Source organism: Strix uralensis, chromosome 2, assembly GCF_047716275.1.
Source record: "Strix uralensis isolate ZFMK-TIS-50842 chromosome 2, bStrUra1, whole genome shotgun sequence".
Classification (NCBI taxonomy): Eukaryota; Metazoa; Chordata; class Aves; order Strigiformes; family Strigidae; genus Strix; species Strix uralensis.
The window spans coordinates 15,366,464-15,386,432 of NC_133973.1; positions in this window are offsets into that span (position 1 = coordinate 15,366,464).

Genomic DNA, 19,969 nt, shown 5'->3' on the forward strand with positions numbered 1-19,969 from the left:
TCAGCAATCCTACCTAACAGCTGCTGGCCAGCTGCTCAGCATGTGTGTAGGTGCTCTGGTTGTTATATCTTAGGGAGGATTTATATTTGTTATGGCCAGTGAGGGAAAGTAGCCCACAAGAAAGTTCAAAAAACCTCAGAAAAGCAACTTTGTGACTTCTGTTCAGGGAATTAAACAGGCATACTACAGCCCCAACCATTTCGTTCTCAGAATCACTGCGATCAGTGTAAAAAAGCTTTGCATGCTGTGATGTGCTCACTCCAGGAGATTTCATGTATTTGGAGATTGTTCATTTACTTTCATGTGTTAGGCTTTATGTGAAACCCCTACTGTCTACTGGTGGGTGGGGAAAAGCAACTTGAACACAGTGTGAGGGTTACCCCTCGAGAACAGGCAAAAACCATTTGCATTTAGGGGAAAAAAATTATGGGCCTTTCCATTTACAAAATTTTTCACTTCGGTTACTTCACCAGCAGGAGATAAGAGCTGATGACCCTATGGCCCCCCTTCTCATTTAATTCCATAATTTAAATTCTGCCTTTCTCTCCCAGGACTTCTCATTCTTTTGGAGTTCTCTATCCATTTCTTCTTTCATGTATCTTTTATATAGGAGCTATGTATTTATGGCACTAGGATTTTGACTGTTTGCTCACTTTGAAGTAAGGAATTCTTTCTCCAGAAATTGTTAGAAGCCTGGTAGGGAATGTGTTATTTGTGTGTTGATTGGGTTTCTGGTATGTGGGTTTTTTGTTTTGTTCTGTTTTTTTCCTCTGGCAGAAGAAGAGCTAGTTCAAAATGGGTTGAGCTTAAAGTAACTACGGAGTAGCTGGATACTGGAAAGTACAGTGGAATTTTTTAGGAGAGCAACTTGCAATGGACAGTTGATAGAACTGAAGGTCAGAAGGTACTGAGGATAAACAGATGTCTAGAATTCAGCTGGTGGGACCTTGATCCCCCTTCAGGTATTTTCTGCCAGGTTACAGGGTGAAAGGAGCTAGAATAACCAGGTTCCTGTAGGGAAGTGAGGTTGCGAAGAGTGGCGTGCTCCTGGAGTTGTGGCTTATTTCATGGGAGCTCTCTGCTTCCTCACGCTGGACCCACTTAGTCTTATTAAGTTACTACAGTTTTGCTGGGTTATTTAAAGCCATCTGTATATTCATGACCTCTCCTTGATATAACGTGATTAATGTTTTAGTTTTTAGTGAGCGTTTGCTAAAGGTTTTGTGTGTGTGTCCCAGTTTATTGGGAGACAGAGAAAAGGAATAAAAAGGAAAGCTATGCACAATTCTTCACTTAGAAACAGCTTTTTGAGATTTGCATTCATAATTATCCTGGAATCATGGATGTACTCCAGGGCAGATTAGCATCTGCTAGTGAGAGTTTAGGAGAATTAACCCTGTCATGATTGATTATAGAATGGTCTCTCAAATTCAATCAGATTTGACCTACAATTTTTTTGTTTATTGTTGGAGCAGTGATTTTTAAGCATGGGTTGAGAGCCAGCAATGCCTGGTTTCTAATCCAGGCTGTCATGCTGTCCAGGCTTGACCTATTGCTCCTTCCTGTTGTACTCTTTTTCTCCTCCTTGGCATAGGAATGACACTACTTACCTTTCCTGACATGTGGTGCTATGGTCAATTAAGATTTGTAACCTCTCTGAAATCTTTTGCTGAAAGGATTTGAGGAGTCAAAACTGCTGTTTTTTCAGCTTTGCATGTACAAACTCTGTGTTTCTCCTGTTTAAAACCCAGTATGTTATAATCAGCATTTCATTGAGTATTTCTTTCATCTTTTAGACTGATTCAAAAAGCTCAGATCCTTGTTTTCAATATTCTGACTGGATATTAGTCTTTGAGGTCTACTAAGAAGGTAACTTCAAACGTAATTTATTTTGCTGAACAGAATGGGAGAAAAGCTCTGGTACTATGTGCTCTGTGTATTTTAAAAGAATATGTTGCACAGCTGAAAGGAGTATTTTTCCCAGTTAAGTTAAATTAAGTGCTAATGAGAGCAGTGGTGTGTCAGTTAGCTTGCAATTTACTACTTCTACATCCTCCTCTTGTATTTTGTCACAAATACTCTTGAACAATTTCAGCTCTTCTTCAGCTTTAAAATAGGTCTATTCTTCCACTGCAGATTGTTTGCAATTGTTTGCAATTGCAATTTGCAATTGTACCCTGATTATTACAAGGTGTTCATTCATCATTCAGGACTTCAAAATGTTTCTGTGTTCTGTCATCCATGTGCTGTAGCTCACCCTCAGAAGGATCAGTCCTTGATGCTGTGGAAGTGGGAGCCATCTTTGTGAATTAGTTATTGTAGGTACATTAGGGGAAGGGTGACAAATAGTTGTTGCATGCAAATACATGAGCAACATAGGTGTTAAAGGAGTGAGGGAGGGAATATCAAGCTGGGGTGAATAATTCACTGAGCAATTAGGAGAATCCAAGACGGCTGAAAGATGAGTCAACACTGTGTGGTTTTCCCCAGCCTTTGAAAGGAGCACCTGTGAGCCCTGGCGCCATTCCTGACCAGGTCATGTTTGTCCGGCTGCTACATCATCCATCTTGCAGTTATTTAATCCAGTTTAGAAAAAGGAAGTGAAATGTTTTAGCTGGTTTCCTAAGGAAATGAGGCTTAAGCAGTCAATCCACATGCCAAATTTGACAGAATTTTGTGGAAGTCAGCATCTGGGATCAGAAGAGAGACTAATTTAATGTCGATGCTAGGAAAAATCAAGGCAGCGGTCATCAGGATGGTTAGTATGCGTGAGGCTGGAATGGTCACAACATGTACTGTTCCTTGCCAAGCCAGTCAGCAAGCCCACAGCTTTAGGCAGATGTCATGGAAGAAAAGCTAAGATACTGAAAGGAAAAACAGGAGGGAGGGAGCTGGGATTGTGACAATCACACCATAAGGTTAGGCTAGGAGATATAGAAAAGGGCTGAAGGTATTTTGGTGGGGGTGACATAGAGTACCTGAGACAGAAATCCATAGAAAACAATTTTTCTACAGTTCCATAATTCTGAAACAATGTGCTTTTCTGTCCTGAGACAACATGAAAAACAAGGTGAATCAATATTAGGTGATAATGTTCCTGCATTTCTTCTCAGTGGTGCTAGTGCCAGTTACTAGTAGGAGTGTAGGTTCAAGGTGCTTGAGGTCACTTTCCAAGTTAGTGTGACATCTGATGTAAACATCATCTCCACACCTGAAAAACTTAATCTGCAATTTCAGATCTGTCCATCTTAATTGTGCACCTGATCCCTTTTCTCCAAAGTACCATCTGCTGCACTACCAGCATGTTGTACGCATCATGGCATTTCAGAAAGAAGAGGAATTTGGCATGAGGCAGTGAGAGGAGATTGGAAAAGAATGCAGGAATGCATAGGGGACCATGTGCAAGTCATATGTGATGAAATACGCTGCCCTGGTAATAGAGATGGTTTAAAGGAGGAGTGAGAAGTCAGGGCTTCAAGTAGCAGAAATAGTCAACATGAGATAGGCGAGGGAAAGATGAGTGTTTCTTGGGTGGAGAGCAAGTGGGAGAGAGAATACTGGCAGCAAAGAAAGGCCTGTATGGGTAATTGAAATGCGCTGCCGAGCACAGAGAATCAGCCAGGACGCGAGCCTGAGCTTTCTGTTGTTCTGTTTTCTTGTGGGGTGACAGAAACAAATCTATTGAAGTCAGAGAACACGTTTAAGTGCCTTTTGAATATTTTCTGTTAATGACTCTCCTGGCAGTCCTTCAAAATCCATAAGCTTGTTGGTTTAAAGAGCTTTTTTTATTAACACACTCTCCTTAACCACTTTTTGTTGTTCTCCTTCATAAAGGGGGGGGAAAAAAGAAAAAAAAAAAGAAAAAAGGCATGAATAAAAAAACCCTTGGTCTTTCTAAGTAGAAGAGGATTTGCCATCTAAGCAGCTGTTATATTAATTTGAAATATGAACTTTCAGCTATATGGCAGTACTGAACACCTTGATAGGACCAGACCACTATGTACATTCTTACTGTTACAGAAAAATGAGAATTCTTCCTTTCAGCTTTGTGTGTTTGGAGCAGCACTTTAAGCAGTTCACCATAAAAGCAAGACAGGCTTTTAAAAAGGGATATATTCTTGAATAAAAAAGAATTAATAAACTAGAATAAAGTCCATGTGCAACCTATTAAATTATCCACGATTTAGACTGTTTTCTCGTTTTACACACCAAAATGTCTAACCTTAGACATGCAATGTAATCAGTAGGTCCCCAAACGTGTAATAATGTTCTTCATAGGGTTCTTCTTCTTGTTTGCACAGCTGCCAGATGGTGTATGCCATATCCCATTTCACCACATTATTATTATTTCTGTCTAAAGGTTGGTGAGTGCTACAAGCCGGATGGGATATTTCACACTTGAAGCTCGTCTGTGAGTTTGATCCATATATTAACAAAGACTGAACCTTTGCATAGTCTCAGGCTGTGCAAGAAGTTCGTTTATGAAAAGTATAAGTTCTTTGGGGCAGATGGTCTTAATGCCTGTCTGTAAAACTCATAAGCTTAGCCCAGTGCCTATGTTTCTCATCCTCATGCTCATCCTAACAAACTCCTTCTAATCAAGTTTCTTCTTTTCCTAGTAAAAATACACTGTGCTCATAGAATCACCGAATCATTTGGGTTGGAAGGGACCCTTGAGGTCATCTAGTCCAACCTCCCCTGCAATAAGCAGGGACATCTTCAACTAGATCACGTTGCTCAGAACCCTGTCCAACCATAAGCATTTTAAACTTGATCTTGACCTTTCTATATCTTAATACTATCCACTTTCTCCATCACTTCTGAATTCCTTAAATGACCTCTCCATGACTGCTTTCTGAAGCTCTTGCCCTTCAGGTTCACGTCATATTCTCTCCAAACTGAACCCTTTTCTACATACTTCACTGAAACTGCCCTGCCTGCTACCCATACATGTTTCTTCAGTGCATATTTTAGGGACATCCCTTCATCTTGCCTCCATCTATCCCCCCTTCCTGCTCCCTCCTGCTAGAGATCACCTTTCGGTAACTAAAACCCATTGCTTGCATGTCAACTTTGACATAATGCTAGTTCTTGACTGCACAGAAATGGTGCCTAAATCTTGCTCCTAGAAACCCATGTCCATGGTCATACCTTGCCATCTTTTCTTTCATCTTGATTGCTGCCACTGCACTTGGCTCATTTGAAATGCTGTTACTAAAATAATCCTGCTAGTGTGTCACACTGGTTACATTAACTCCCTTTCTTCTTCATATCAGTCATTCTCCTTTCATCCCCTCAGATGATTTCAGCCTCTGGCATGTACATGTTTTCTAAAATAAGTCCTTTTTCATGGCCTATGTGGGTGGAGACATACGCAATAGAAAACATGCACTGGATCAGAGGCTTGATCCATGAGTAGTGAAACGTACAGTCCAGTTTTCCCAGGAATAGGGAGAGAATGAATGAGTTGTGCTGTGGAAATCACCATATGGATGTTGCTGCCTTCTATTCCGGTCTACGTTGTAGCTGCTCTTTATGATTTTAGGGAATTCATTTTACATCTCTCTGCTTGGTTGTTCCTCTGCATAACTGAGAGAATTGTAATTGGCAATGCTGTGGAGCTAAGCTCAATTGTACACTATGAGTTGCTTCCACAGTACAGTCATAAGCATGACAGAAAATTCTAAAAGAAGGAATGAGCAATGTTTACAGCTTTTCATAGATGATTTTCACAGCCTTTCCCTGGTGTGTGTGTCTGTGTGTGTGTTTGCTTTCACAGTCAAAAGCATTCTTGGCAAAGGTAATCTCTGAGTGAAGAGAATACCCCAGCTGTTTATCTATTATGGCTTTTGTCACCAGGGAGTCAAAAGTTGGACTCCACAATAAAGTAATCAGTACAGAATTTGGCCAGCTCTAATGGGAAAGGAAGACAGCAGCTATTTAAAATATCTGTTCAGTAGATTAAAAACTCCCAAATTTTTATAAAGTTTTTATAATCCTAGTTTTTGCATGATCAATGTTGTTGTTTGTCCAACAGCTGAAGAAAACAACTCTTTGAAAAAGTTAGAAAACAGAGAATAACAACATGTCTTAGCCTGAGCAACCATTTTTCCAGTAAGTAATGAAAAAAAGAGTCAAAAAATGGATTTGGTATTGGAATGGGCTGAGGCTCATCTGTCAGCATGTAAGGCTGATTTCACCCATCTTCAATTTCTTGTACAGATGCATGTCACAGTCACTATTCAGCTAAGAGCATCTTACTTCATTTGCTTGTTGTCATCAGATTTCAATATTTCTCCAAAGACGGGTATATCCTTTGCATCCCTTAGGACGAAAGAGCACATGATTCCTTGCGATATAAGTGGTAATTCTTTTTAACAGCTTGTATACTGACAATGAAATGGGACCGCTGTTTAGTATATCTTATTTGTAGTTTTAAAGTTTAGGCTCATTTTTCATCTGGTGTCAATTCTGTTCACTTCAAAGTCATTCCAGTAATTCTTATGGGATTAGTCTTTACATTCACATGTTGCATCCTCTTTTGTGTTTATACAAGTGACAGGATTGTACAGTCTGAGCCTCATGATATGAGGTAGAATTTAATAATCAGAACCATTGACTTTCCCACCTTCTCAATACTTTCAATAAATTCTTATCCCCATATTTCTAGATAATTGGGCCAAATTATTTAAACATAGTGACTTAATCTCCTCCCTAATTGAACTCCCAAAAAAGCTTAATTCAAATTTTCAGGACCATAAGCGGCTCTGCATCAACGCAGAAGTTTCTGTTGGCAGTATGATTGTTTCATTAGCCATCTATTTGCAGATGTGTGTGTTCAGCTTCAGGCACTTCAGTAGTTGCAGTCATCCTGGGCAAGGCTAGGGGACAATTTAATGTGTACAGTAAAAGATGGCATTAAACAGTGCAGAAAATCCTGAAAGAAGCAGGGATGAAAAAGCTCTTCAATTTCCTTTATTTATTCTGTGGTTGTATGTTAATGCTAAATCTTCTCATGAAAGTGCCACTGCAGTTGTTCAAATTGCCAAGTGATAATAAGAGTTTGAGACCAGGTGGGGCTCATGGAGACAGCTCTGCACTTAGGGTTAAGGTTGAGGTGTAGCTTCAGGATAAGTTGAAAGACCAACTTTTCCCCACTGTTTCCCTCCTGGTTTTATTCATTTTGAATCATATAGTCATAGAACCAAAGACACATTTAGGGTGGTATACTGGGCATAGGTGACAAGGTTCTGGCAGCTGGGGGGCTACAGGGGTGGTCTCTGTGAAGAGAGGCCAGGGGCTGCCCTGTGCCAGAGACAGCTGGATTTGATGGACCTACCACAGGACATGACTGAGTCCATCAGCCACGTGTGTAGCACTTCTGTGAAAATGTATGTAAGTAAAAATGCTGCCAAGGATTGGGGGGAGCAGGAGGGATTGTAAGAAACAGTCCTGAAAACACCAAAGCTGGAGAAGGAGGTGAGGAGGTGCTCCAGGTGCTGGAGCAGAGGTTCTCCTGCAGCCCGTGGAGGGAACCACACTGGAGCAGGAAGCTGCAGCCTGTGGAGGACTTTATGCTGGAGCAGATCAATATGCCCTGAGGGAACCGTGGCCCGTGGAGAGCCCACACCAGAGGAAGTTTTATTGCCGAAATACTGCAGCTTGTGGAGAGGAACCACACTGTCCTGTTGAGGAGGGGGAGTGAGAGAGCGACTGGGTGGGAGGCTGGCAGCGTGCCACAATCAGCCCATCACAACGGGAGAAGACAGGTTGGTTCTGCTTTGCCCCTTGTCTTTCAGTATTCTCAAACTGTCATGTTGTACAAGAGGAGAAACCAAATAGGTAAATACAAATAACGATTGAGCTACTCAGGTCTGCTGTGCTATGAATTTAAACTAAAATAAAACTTGACCCCTGGATTATGCCAAAAAAAAGCACAAATTAAAAGCACAAATTATCCCCAAGTACCATTTAGGCTTATCTTGTACAGCATTAGCACTGAAATGCACAGTCAGAACAGGCACAAATTGATTCATCCTGTGTTTTATTTTCCCCCAGTCAATAAGACTTGTATTCATTAAAGAAATGTTACATTAGCTTTCAGGTATTTTACAAGAAGTTTATTTCTTCTGGGTCAGGATCCAAGCTTTAACTCAAGATCAGAGGAAGTAAAGAAGTTATATGTTAATGGATCTTTAAAAGGAATATCCACCTGAGCCCTGTTCAAGACAAAATTCATAGACGTAAAAGTGTTATCGATCATTTTTGCATCATGGAAGGAACTTGGAGCTCTGGATGGACCCTTGCAAAGACTGTGTGCAGAGTATGGGCATGAGGCCTGGCATGCCATCTGTCTGGCTGTTTTTCCTTACTTGCAGCTCAATTGTAACTTCTAGTTTGAATGTTTGCAGTTATAGATCTCTACAAAGAGTAACCAAATTTGCAATTGCTTCTTTGTGGTTGTATATTTTCCAGTTAATGTTCGTTTCTGTTAGAAAAATGCTTTGTCAATGAATCAAGGTGCTCCATTGGAATGTGGAGCTCCTGTGGATGTGTGCTGATAGCCGTGCTGGAGGAGGGAATGTAAAAGCAAAATTTCATGGATATTTTAGGAGGAGCATTAGAAATAGTATCCCCAGGCAGTGGGAAAAGGCAAGAGGCTATGGAGTCACCATGTCTCATAACTTTTATAATAATGTGAAATGCCACAGGAACAGGGTGTAGACCCACAGAGCAGTAATTCAGAAAGAAAGATTTCTGCTTTCACTCTGTAGTGCCCTATTTTTGAATTAATTGACTTTTTTTCTTAGAGATTTAACAATACGGCAATACTTACCAGTAATGTACTAGGTTTTTTTAGCATTGTGAAACATTTAAATGATTGCTCATCATTAAAATAAAAAGAACAATTCTTTGCCATGGAGGCTTCCCTGGAAGTGATGGAAAAGATGGCAGATGACTTTAACATGCACATGAGTTTGTGTGGCTGTCACATTACCTGTAAGGATGGAGTATTGAAGTTTTTTTCCTAATTGAAACTATGATTTATCTCACTTTTTCTTGGATAAAATTTGATAATATAACATTGGCTATTCACTTACATGACAAGGTTGGGAGAAAGCATTAGTCTGGTTTTGTTTTTTCTTTAAAGAGAAGATATTTCTTCAGAAATGCAGACTTCTGAAAGAGTTGTGGTCTGCGATTTTCACAGTTTTCTGCTCAAACTTCATTAACTTGTAGTCAGAAGAAAGTGCGTCAGAGTCATTTTTTCAGCTATTACCATCAGACAGCACTACAGCTTGATGGAGAGATGCAGAAGGCAGCATTGATGTGAGAACATTTTTTGTACACAAAGAGAGAACTCTGGTTCTTTGTGATATGAACATTTGCTTAAATTATTGCAATATACCATATAATGTACTGAAGAGCTCAGAAAATTCCCTCTGAGGTTGGTTGTGAAAGGAGCTTCATATGCCTTCAAGGTACTGAATGAAGGTAACTTAATGGAGAGAAGGAAAAAAACACAGATAAAGACTGTTTCATAAAGTGCTTCACTTATGAAGATTATACATTTTTCATTATAATGGTACAGGATATTCAGATGGAATCTTCCTACCATATATTCACACAATTAACATCTTTAAATTTGAGAAACAAGAAAAAACAGTTTTAGAGGGTTTTCTAATAACTTGTTTTTACTGGCAAATCTGCTGTCCCTGATCAGTCTCTTTCACATGCAGGTTCAAGGGTAACTTGCATGAATTGAGTTTACAGATATATCAAAACAAAAGCTCTCTTTCCATTATAAATAGGTTGGTTTTGTGATTTTGAACTACTCTGCCCTGCCGAAACTAAGCTTGGAACTGTTCTTTCACTTTCTGGGAGCACTCAAAATGTCAATAAATCTCAACAGTCTGAAACAAAGTAAAAAATTAATGTATTTTAATGACTAAGTGACAAATACAATTTATCATTCTTTCAATAAAATCTAATGTTTGTGACTGCAAATGAACTTCAGGCAGAGAACTTGCTTTACTTAAAAACTATGCAATTTACATAGCTCGTGTATATCTTTCTAAGGAACAAATAATAAAGGAAAATCTTACTATTCAAAGAAAGGTATATTTACTGTGAAACTTTAACTGTTGAAAAACTTGTTCTAATTTTTTTAAATTATGATTTCATTATCAGAAATGTTCCTAACTGGCATATTAAGTATGAATAGTTCAGTCTGTGGCATAAGCATGGTACTAAGCCTTGAGGATAAGCACTATAGAAAATGGTAAAAAGCAAACAAGACAAAAAGCAGAAGTAGTCCTCTAATTTTTCATTTGGCATTTAGATATCAAAGACATGGTGCTTTTGCTGCACCTTGAATGGTACAGTGACAAGGAGCTGAGCTTTAGCCTGCTTTGCTAGACAACAGAACAATAGTCACTGATCAGAAATTATGCGTATTGTTTGAGTCACAAGGTCTGTGATATTTCAGAGAACCATTGCCAATGAGTGTCTGCAAAGAATTAATTCCTAAAGATAGAGTACTCAACACAATCTCAGCTATGAAAAGCAATGACAACACTGTACTTCAGTTCTCCGCTTCTGGGCACGGTTTGGGATCCTTTTTTCCTGTCTCTTTTCACACATTTTAAAGCACTGCTTATAAAAACAAAACAAATTTAGTTACATTTTCTTTTTCTTATTTTTTTCTTCTTTATCTCTTCTCTCGTCTCTCTTCTTTCTTCTTTTTTCTAAAAGGCATAATGCTTTCTACTCACTCTCTAATTTAAATAACCATTTTCTAGCCTGACTGAAGAATGCCTGAAACAGTTTGAAGTTCAAGGGGATATAAGTATATGTTTCTGTGCATGTTAATATGTTTTTGAAAATATGAGAGTCCTGGCATCTTACTAGATGCAGTTTCTGTCTCCCAGTTGTGAAATTCTGAGAGCTTGTTTGTTGCTTTACATGCTCTGCCTGTGATGACAATGGCACGTTTCCCTTTTCAGAGATTTCAGCTTGTGAGCACTGCTTCTTCTGTGAGCATTGCTTTCCCCTTTTCCTTTTTCCCCTTTTCTCTACCATTAAAAAAAATATTTAAAAATCCTGACTACACACAACACAGTTAACTTTTGGTAACACTGTCTCTTAAATAGAAAATCTGCCAAAAGAGAGAAGAGAAACTGCACTGCAATTCGCGTACCACTTGCATAATGGTAGTCAGTGACCAGTTTCTTGGTTATCATTTTTAACTGTTGTTTTCTCCAACTGTGTTATTCAGTCTTAGTGGCAAAAAAGAAGAAAAATTCTGGTTAGACCGAAGAAAAATTTTCTGAAACAAATCACCGCTCCCTTTTAAAAGTATACTAAGATGGAAATATACTGCTCTTCTAAAACTTGAAAACTGATTATTTGATGAGAATACATGGCATAAGTGCCTGGTTCACCTACCGATTCTTCACTGACCTTTTGACTTTTTTACCGCTGGGGGACACAAATTCTGTGATCCTGTCTTCATGCTGTTTCTTTTTGTCATTATCCATGATTCATCTTCCCTGTGACTTGTCAAACTTGAGTTATTTTTAATCCTTTGCTAGGCCTCCCTAAAGGCATTATATCATATCTCTTGACACTGCACATGATCTCTCAGTCCCTATTGTCCTACCCTATGCAGATTCCTTGTGTTTATTTCCTACCCCTGACATGGTTCCAACTGTTATTCCTCTTTTTTAATAAATCTGCAAATCCAGACAACCTACAGCCACTTTCATTTTTGCCAACTATTTGTATGAACCCGTTAAACAGTATCAGTCACAGTAACAAATCCTTCAGGGCCTCTGTTGTTATCTTCTCATTTGCAGTAGATTGTTCTGGGACACAATTTTATGGCAAAATATAGTTTAGCTGGTTTACTTTAACTTCTCACTTCATTAGACAGTAATATCTGGAAGAGTTTGCAGCTCTTCTTGCTATTTAGATTAACCATTTCTGGACTTTTAAAATGCAGGTTGTGCTCAAAAACAAAATGTAGCTGTTGTGCTGAGGTGGGTTTTTTGAGTTATTTACTAATGATATTAAAATAGGGTATCTTATAGAGAGGCTTCTTACCCCTTATAATGTCTGTGTGTTTACTCAAGAAATACAGTATTTGCAAGGCCTTTCTCTTCTCAGAATAACACCTTTTGCACACTGGTGTCACTATTGATTCCAGCTTGCAATATTTAAGTGAAAGGAGGCTCAAACCTTTTTGTATTTATCCCAAAAAGATGTAATTAAGCTTAAGTTTTGGGTTTTTTTCCTTGATAATGTAATAGTCGAATTCTTGCTGCTAAAAATTACAAGAATTTTGGCAATTCTACTAAAGGTGATCTTCATGAACCTCAGGAATTTAGAATATAATCTCATCTTTAAAGGAACCAAAGTACTTTCAAAGACAGGAAAAGCACAGTTTAAACATCCAAACAGTTGTAATTCTGCCATGTCATGACTTTTCAATCCTACTTCCATGTAAATGACTGTTTTCAGGATGTCAAAAACTATATACAAGCAGTAAAGATGCTGACATTCTTACATGGGTTTAGGAAGTCACTTTCAGTGATGCTTAGGATCTGCTTGACTCACTTGAAAAACAGAAAACTGAACTAAAAATAAAAGCTACTCTGCTGCTTCTAGAGTCTCAGAAATTATATCTTTGGTTTTTAATATTGTGTTTGATTTACAAAATCTAAATATATAATAGTAAATGACTGATTTCAATAGGCATTAGTGTTTAGACAACTGTGAAATGTATATGTAGTCCAGGGGAAGTTGTATGGCTGTGAGGAAAGTCATATTTTCCTCATACCCATATAGAATTACATTGAATATGTTTGGATGTGGGGCTGAACCGGAGAGTATTTAACTGGCATGCTGATATTTTTGTTGTTTTTCATTATATTTCTTTGCAATCTCTACAAGACTAGATAAAGATTAAATGTATGTAACAAAGTTGAATGTTTTTATTTTTTAGTTTTTAATTTCAAGAATGTGAATTAAAACTTTTTACTGTGGGATGACTGTGAAACACAAACTAAGGAAAAATCATGCTGAAGATGAGACAAGGGTATTAGTTTTGAAACACCATGAGTTATTCAGAGTTACAAAAAGCCTTTAGGTACATCTTTAAGATGTGAATAAACTGGGTCTTTGATTTCTCATTTCACTTAACATGGACAACACTGGGTATTATCTATGCCTGATACTCTCAGTGCCTGACAGTTCTCTTTTGACTACAAACTGTTCCCTAGAGGCTAAAAAAGCCTTAGACTAAATAGCTTCTCTTGCTGAGGACTAGATGGATGCTAGCCACTGAGAGGGGCAGTTCAGAAACCTGGGGGCCTGCATGACCTGATATCCAATCCAAGGGCTGAATCTTAGCCCCAACAGCTTCTTGTCAGGTCTCCTCAACTGGAGATGGTTAATTGATTATCAAACTGTCAAAACTTCCAACTCCAGAGTACTTCTGTCCAAGAGTAAATGTTCAGCTCTAAAAAGTAGTGCTAATATCTTATTTTTCTAGCTTGACTTAAAATGCCAAACAGTCGACACTCAAGCTTTGGCAAACACATCAGATTCAATGTAGATCTGGCTGCTTTTGTATGAATAAGGGCTTGTCCAAGGAAAACTTGTTTCACTGGTGTGGGTGACAACACTTTTTGTGTTATTGAACTCAAAACTCAGGTCCTTGAATTTCATATTTATTCATCCAATATCCTGTCCATTTCTCTATTTCATCCAACTAGTGGCTTATTTGACTATCCAGTCCATTACATACACCGAAACAAATTATTTTGCTTTGTAATACTAATGATGTGTCCTGAAAAGTTGAATTATTGTTTTCAAAATACTCATGGATTAAAAAAAAATTTAAAAAATCAGCAGTTATATTTACAAGGGTCATGAGCAGCCTGGACAGGTAGGTTGAGGGGTTTTTTTGTTATTGTTTCCGGCCTGCTGTGTGAACTATTTCTGCAGTCCTTAGCCATTACAAGAATGGGAGGTGGGAGGTGATGCAGGAGAGGAAAGACTGGATATTTATGTGCATGGATGCATTTAGTTCTCTTTCCAAATCAATTGAGTTAGAAGAAAAGAAATGTGAAAGACTGATGATTAAATACTTCCCAAACTAGTGGAAAATACTCACATAAACTTGTTTGTAGTAGTTGAACAAGTTAATGAAAGGATTTCCAGCCACCAGCTAAGCAATAGGCAATAATATTTCTTTCCTGTTTAGTAAAAGGCTTCTGGGCAGAACATAGACTCAATTTTTTGGAGCGTTTCTCAATCATATGAATTTATGGATGAGTAAATTTTAGTGTTTCTGGTTCACATGCCCTGCCAGTAGTGGATTATGAGTCCTAGGGCTTGATAGATAGTCAGCTGGCCTTATCTGCTCCTTTCTTGCACTCTTTTAGAAAGCTTGTTTAATTTTATTCTGCACCTTTCCTAGTTCAGAGCTGATAAATACTCAACACTGAAATAATATAAACAATGTCAATGTTTTTAAGGTTTTTCAGAACTAAAATGCCTGATCTGATCTTGTTTCACTTTTTCAGAAAATAAACAGGATGCAATAGATTTTTATTATCTTCTGTTCCAAAACTTTGTCAGATTAGCTGCAAAATAACTTTTGTTTGACAATGTTGTATAAATACATTTTTCTTGAATTGTGGTGATACCGAAAGATTTAAAACCAAGGGCTTTGAAGTATTGTCCAATTGTGTCAGTATATACTGCATTAAGAAATGTTTTAACTTTTGTAGCTTTGAAGGGTGTCTTAATATTAAGCAAAAGCTGGTGTGCTTCTGCACCACATGGAAATGAGGAAATAGTCAAAAGCACTTTTCTTTTCCTGATAGTCTTTTATTGGGTGATGCTGAGTGACCACTTCAAAGATGAAACCCATGCATTTGTGTGTTTGCATAGATCTTAGCTCCAGCCTAACTGGGGCCTAAGGAACTGATGTAGTACAAAATGATTGCTGAAGTTTTTGGAGAAGGCGCAATGTTTTAAATCACACGTTTGTGAAATTGGAATCTCAGTCCCTTGTTGTGAGGAATGATGGATTATATGGGTTGCTTTTTACAAAATAGAGAGGAAGATTATTTCAGAAAACAGTATCAGAAAAGAGCAGACAAAATTCAGAAAAAAGAAAAACAAAATGTATCTTGATATACTTGTCTTGAATTTGGTACAGAAAGAAAAAACAGAGAAAGAAAACTAGATGTGAAATGTAAAAGGAAAAAAAAAAAAAATCAATGTCTTTGAAAAAAACCTGAAATCTCCATGAGTTTTCAGCTTAAAAAGAACATCTTTAAAATATCCTTTGAGTTAAAACACATTGGCTGATCCTACTAGCATCAGTAATTTTAATAAGACTATCCATTTTCAAATCCACTAGTAGTTTATTTCCTACTGGTGTGGTGCAGAGGTTACGTTGCACTGTATTGAAATACTTGCAAAATTCTGTTCCAGCAGTTTGCATTTATTCCTGCGTTTGCAACGGTAGGTACAGTTTCAGGATGGGAACTGACCGGGTCTTTAGCCTATATGAAGAATTTCAGAGGGAAATCTCTGAGTAGGAACTATCCTTTTAATTTCATCACTTTTTGCAACGAGGGAACTCTGGAAGAGAAGCCTGAGGATAAACGTAGTAAATAAGACTATGACAAAAGCCTTCAGATCTTCATCTGACTTTCAATCAGTATGTGCTCTGTGATGGTTGTCTTCTTACCTTAAGATACCTTTCATCTCTGTGAAATTTTATCTCAACCCTTATGAAAATGAAACAAAAGGTAGAAGGTTTTAAGTAATATTTTGAAATATTGTTTTAAGAGAATGTTGAATTTGATGAGAAAAGGTTTTTTTGAGTGAGCAATTGAAATATGAAGAAATCTTACATAACTGGTCAATAATAAGTGAAAAGTTCACCTTTTAAAGCTTTCTTGTTTTCTAGTAGTCTCCCTACTCAAAAGAAAAATAAAACTATTGGAGACTTCACAGTATGAGATAACAGATATTCTCATGATATGAAAAAAATATTGTGTGACAAACAGAACAAGAGCAGGAACAAAAAGTACTGTTGTGCTTAAAACTGTTGGATGAAGTTTAAAAGAAGACATATTATTCCTATATTATAAGTATTCAGTAATGGCACAGAATACAAGTTCTACATAAGGATACATATTTTGAATATAAATAATTTATTTTGTCCCTCACTTCTCAAAGATTATTTTTTAAAAATTGTGCAACCTTTATTTAATTCTCTGAAGTGTTTGACAGTATTTTCTGGTTTTGTTTCCTTCTTTTTTTTCAGAAATGCTTTTGAAATTTAGCTAAAATGGAGGTTTTTTTGTTGATTCAATATCATTTCAATATAAAAATACCTATGCAGTACCTATGCAGTACCATATGATCCAGAAGTACTCATTCTCATTAATCTTACATGCAAGCCAGAGATCATTTCATACACAGAAAAAAATGGCAGGTAATATAAACTAGTGGAGTAATATTACCAGAAATAGAGAATTTTACATGTATTTGGTTCATCTATGCCCATTTTCTAATCCTTTTCTAAATATCCACAGGAGACTCATACAGCACCTGACCACTGGGCTTGTGAATTTCAGTGGAATCAGACTTTGTGGAAGTACAGTACATGGAAACCAGTGGAAAAATAAGACAAAGGGAAACTTTTGTTTGATTTTCTGGATATTTATTGTGTACAATATTTTTCCCAAGGGCTTTTCCTTTGAAATGAAACTGGCCAATCTGGTTGAAGGGCACAGGTTTCCTTTTCCTTGTGTATGTAGATCTGACATCACGACAGCCCTGGGTGCTTTCAAAGAGAGAGAGGAGATATTGTTAAAAGAGCTCCAGCACATAGATTCCCACTATGCTCCTGACTGGTTTGTCGGGGAAAATAAGACACAAAAAAGTCTAGCAGAGGGGGGCTTCACAGAAGAGAGGAATGGAGCACAGCATTAGGGGAATATCTTCAGAAATATTACTGATAGCACATGCAATACAGGATCTTTTCTCTCTGCCTGGGGCCATGAGAGGTATCTGAAGAAATCTCTCTCCCCAGGCACTGCTGGATTTTATTTATTTGTATTCTGTTCGTTGGCTTCTAGGCTGATGTCAATTCCACCTCCTGGCTGGGCTGTCCTTCCTTTAGGACAGCCCTTCCTTAGGGCTGTACCTACCTGTTAGGTAACGACACAGAAAAGGAGGATGAGAGTGCCTTTGCCAATATTGTGCTTTTTGGGTGCTCTTCTCTCGGGTGGGCACTGTGCTCAGAGAGTTGTTTTGGCTTCTGGCCTTTTCCCAGATCTAACTCTTCTTATTTCAAATGTTGGATTTCCTGCACGACAGACCTATTGCTCTGTCCTAGGTTACTCACTCAACTTGTCTGAAACACACGTTGTCTCCCTCTTCACTGTCCTTTGAAGTATAACCTTTTAATGTGAATGGGCTGCTTCTAGGGGGATACTTGATTGCCTTTCTATTTTCACTCCTTTTTTTTTTTTTTTTTGAAAAGGGATAGCTATCCCTTTGATTTTGCTGCCTTTGGATGCTTCAAGAGGCTCTGAGTAAGAATATTTGAAATAATGTATTGACATTTCAGATGGATCACTGACAGCCTTTCATGGCTACTAATGCCAAGCTGTGGTTTTACATAGGGGCCTTCATCAAGTTGCTTTGTAAGAACTGCATTGTCGTGTGAGGTGTTTTTCTAATGTTTCATATTTTAAGCAGAGATAACTATGCAGGAAGAAGTAACTAAAGAGGATCTGTGTGCAGTGAGATTATGAAAGGTGGGACTGAAGGCAGAGGGCGATGACTTGTCTGTGAAAAACATCCTGGGGGCACAGAGCTAGTTTAGAAGAGCAGCTCCCTGCTCCTTCCTGCTCTACACCCAGAAACATACAGGTGTCCCCAGGCTGTGTGGTCCCATTGCTCTGGGCAATATGGGAGGTGACTGTTTAGCAAGTAGTGTATGTAATTGGCTGAACTGATGAACTGGTTTCCGTCTGTTTTCAAGCTGTCTTGATTTTGGCCAGGATAAGGTGTCACATAATTTTTCCTCTCCCTCATACAGGTGTCGTGGTTTAACCCCAGCCAGCAACTAAGCACCACACAGCTGGTCCTCAATCCCACTTGCAGCAGGATGGGGGGAAGAGAGTTGGAAGGGTAAAAGTGAGAAAATTCATGGCTTGAGATAAAAACAGTTTAATAGGTAAAGCAAAAGCCGCATGTGCAAGCAAAGCAAAACAAGGAATTCATTCACCACTTCCCATCAGCAGGCAGGTGTTCAGCCATCCCCAGAAAAGCAGGGCTCCATCACATGTAACGGTGACTCGGGAAGACAAACGCCATCACTCTGAATGTCCCCCACTTCCTTCTTCCCCCAGGTTTATATGTTGAGCATGGCATCATATGGCATGGGATATCCCTTGGGTCAGTTGGGGTCAGCTGTCCCAGCTGTGTCTCCTCCCAACTTCTTGTGCATCCCCAGCCCACTCGCTGGTGGGGTGGTGTGAGAGGCAGAAAAGGCCTTGATGCTGTGTAGGCACTGCTCAGCAATAATGAAAACATCAGTGTGTTGTTAACACTGTTTTCAGCACAGATCCAAAACACAGCCCCATACCAGCTACTATGAAGAAAATTAACTCTATCCCAGCAAAAACTAGCACAACAGGGAACTCAGTGTGCCACTTTCCTGGACCTCATTATTTGGTCCAAGTCTATTTATGCTGGCAGGGCTTCCAAGTAATTTGGTACAGGCAAACTGCTAATGTGAAAAGTTAATTTTACTGTTCCTGTGGAAAGTGGTGTCTGAAGATAGCAGCAGTTTTTAAGTAGCAGAAGTAGGAAAACATTTAAATTGCAAAGCACTTGGGTGGCTTAACACTGCCACTTACTTTGCCGCTTACAGTCTGTTGCATTTCTGCTCTTTGTTCTGCTGGAGTGAATATGTTGGTAGAGATCTGCATATTCATATTAATTAAAGATAAACATACACATCCTGTGGTCTGATTCACAGTGTCATGTACTAATGTTGACTATCTTTTTATATATAGGTGTGCTATGTGTTACGAGAAGCTTGCAAAACAGCAGTAAAACTGAAGTGGTAGCATCTGTATAGTTTTCTAGAAAACGTGGAATTTCAGCTGCAGTGTTCAATGCAAACTGAGCCTCTTCTGAGAATGGCTCCCCGGGGGCAGAAGGGGGGCTGGTTTGACATCGACATGACGGTTTGTTTGACTGGGTATTGTCAGCAGGTCTCCCCCTATAACACATTATTGTCCGGATGAGATGGGTTGAGATTAAATGCTTTCTTTGTAGGAATGGACATAAAACAATCCCAAGATCCGTAAGAGATCAGAAAACTCTACCTGCTCAAAACCTGACTTTTTTGAGGAGTGGCTTTTGTTATTCCAAGGAGGGCAAATGTGGAGGACAGTGAGCTAGTATGCAGTCTCAGCAGAGTCTCCAATCCCTGTGCAGCTTGACTGCCATACTGAGGACATCAGTCACTGCTCTGGTGGCGGGCACTGCTCTTGCAGGCAGTTCCTGTCGTGGTACCCGGCTGCCCTGCCCATTGCAGGGGCTTTACTCAGCATTAGAATGTCGAGGGGCACAGCCCCCTTCCAGAGGCGGTTTCACCTTCCCATATTTTACTGGGATTTAATGTTTTTCAGTATACATTCTTCCTTTCTAAGTGTATAGATGGAAGTAAATTCAGGAGTGGTCTAAAGGGAGACTCTCTTCTTCTTGCCTTACATTATAGTAAAGAGGCACTGAACACAATTTCCGTAGTGTTAGCCCTACAGCAAAGTGGTCAATTATTAAAATGTCGATTTAAACAGATATTCCTATGTAGACAGTGAAGTAAAAGATACTGAGGCAGCAAATTCTTTCACCTCCCATT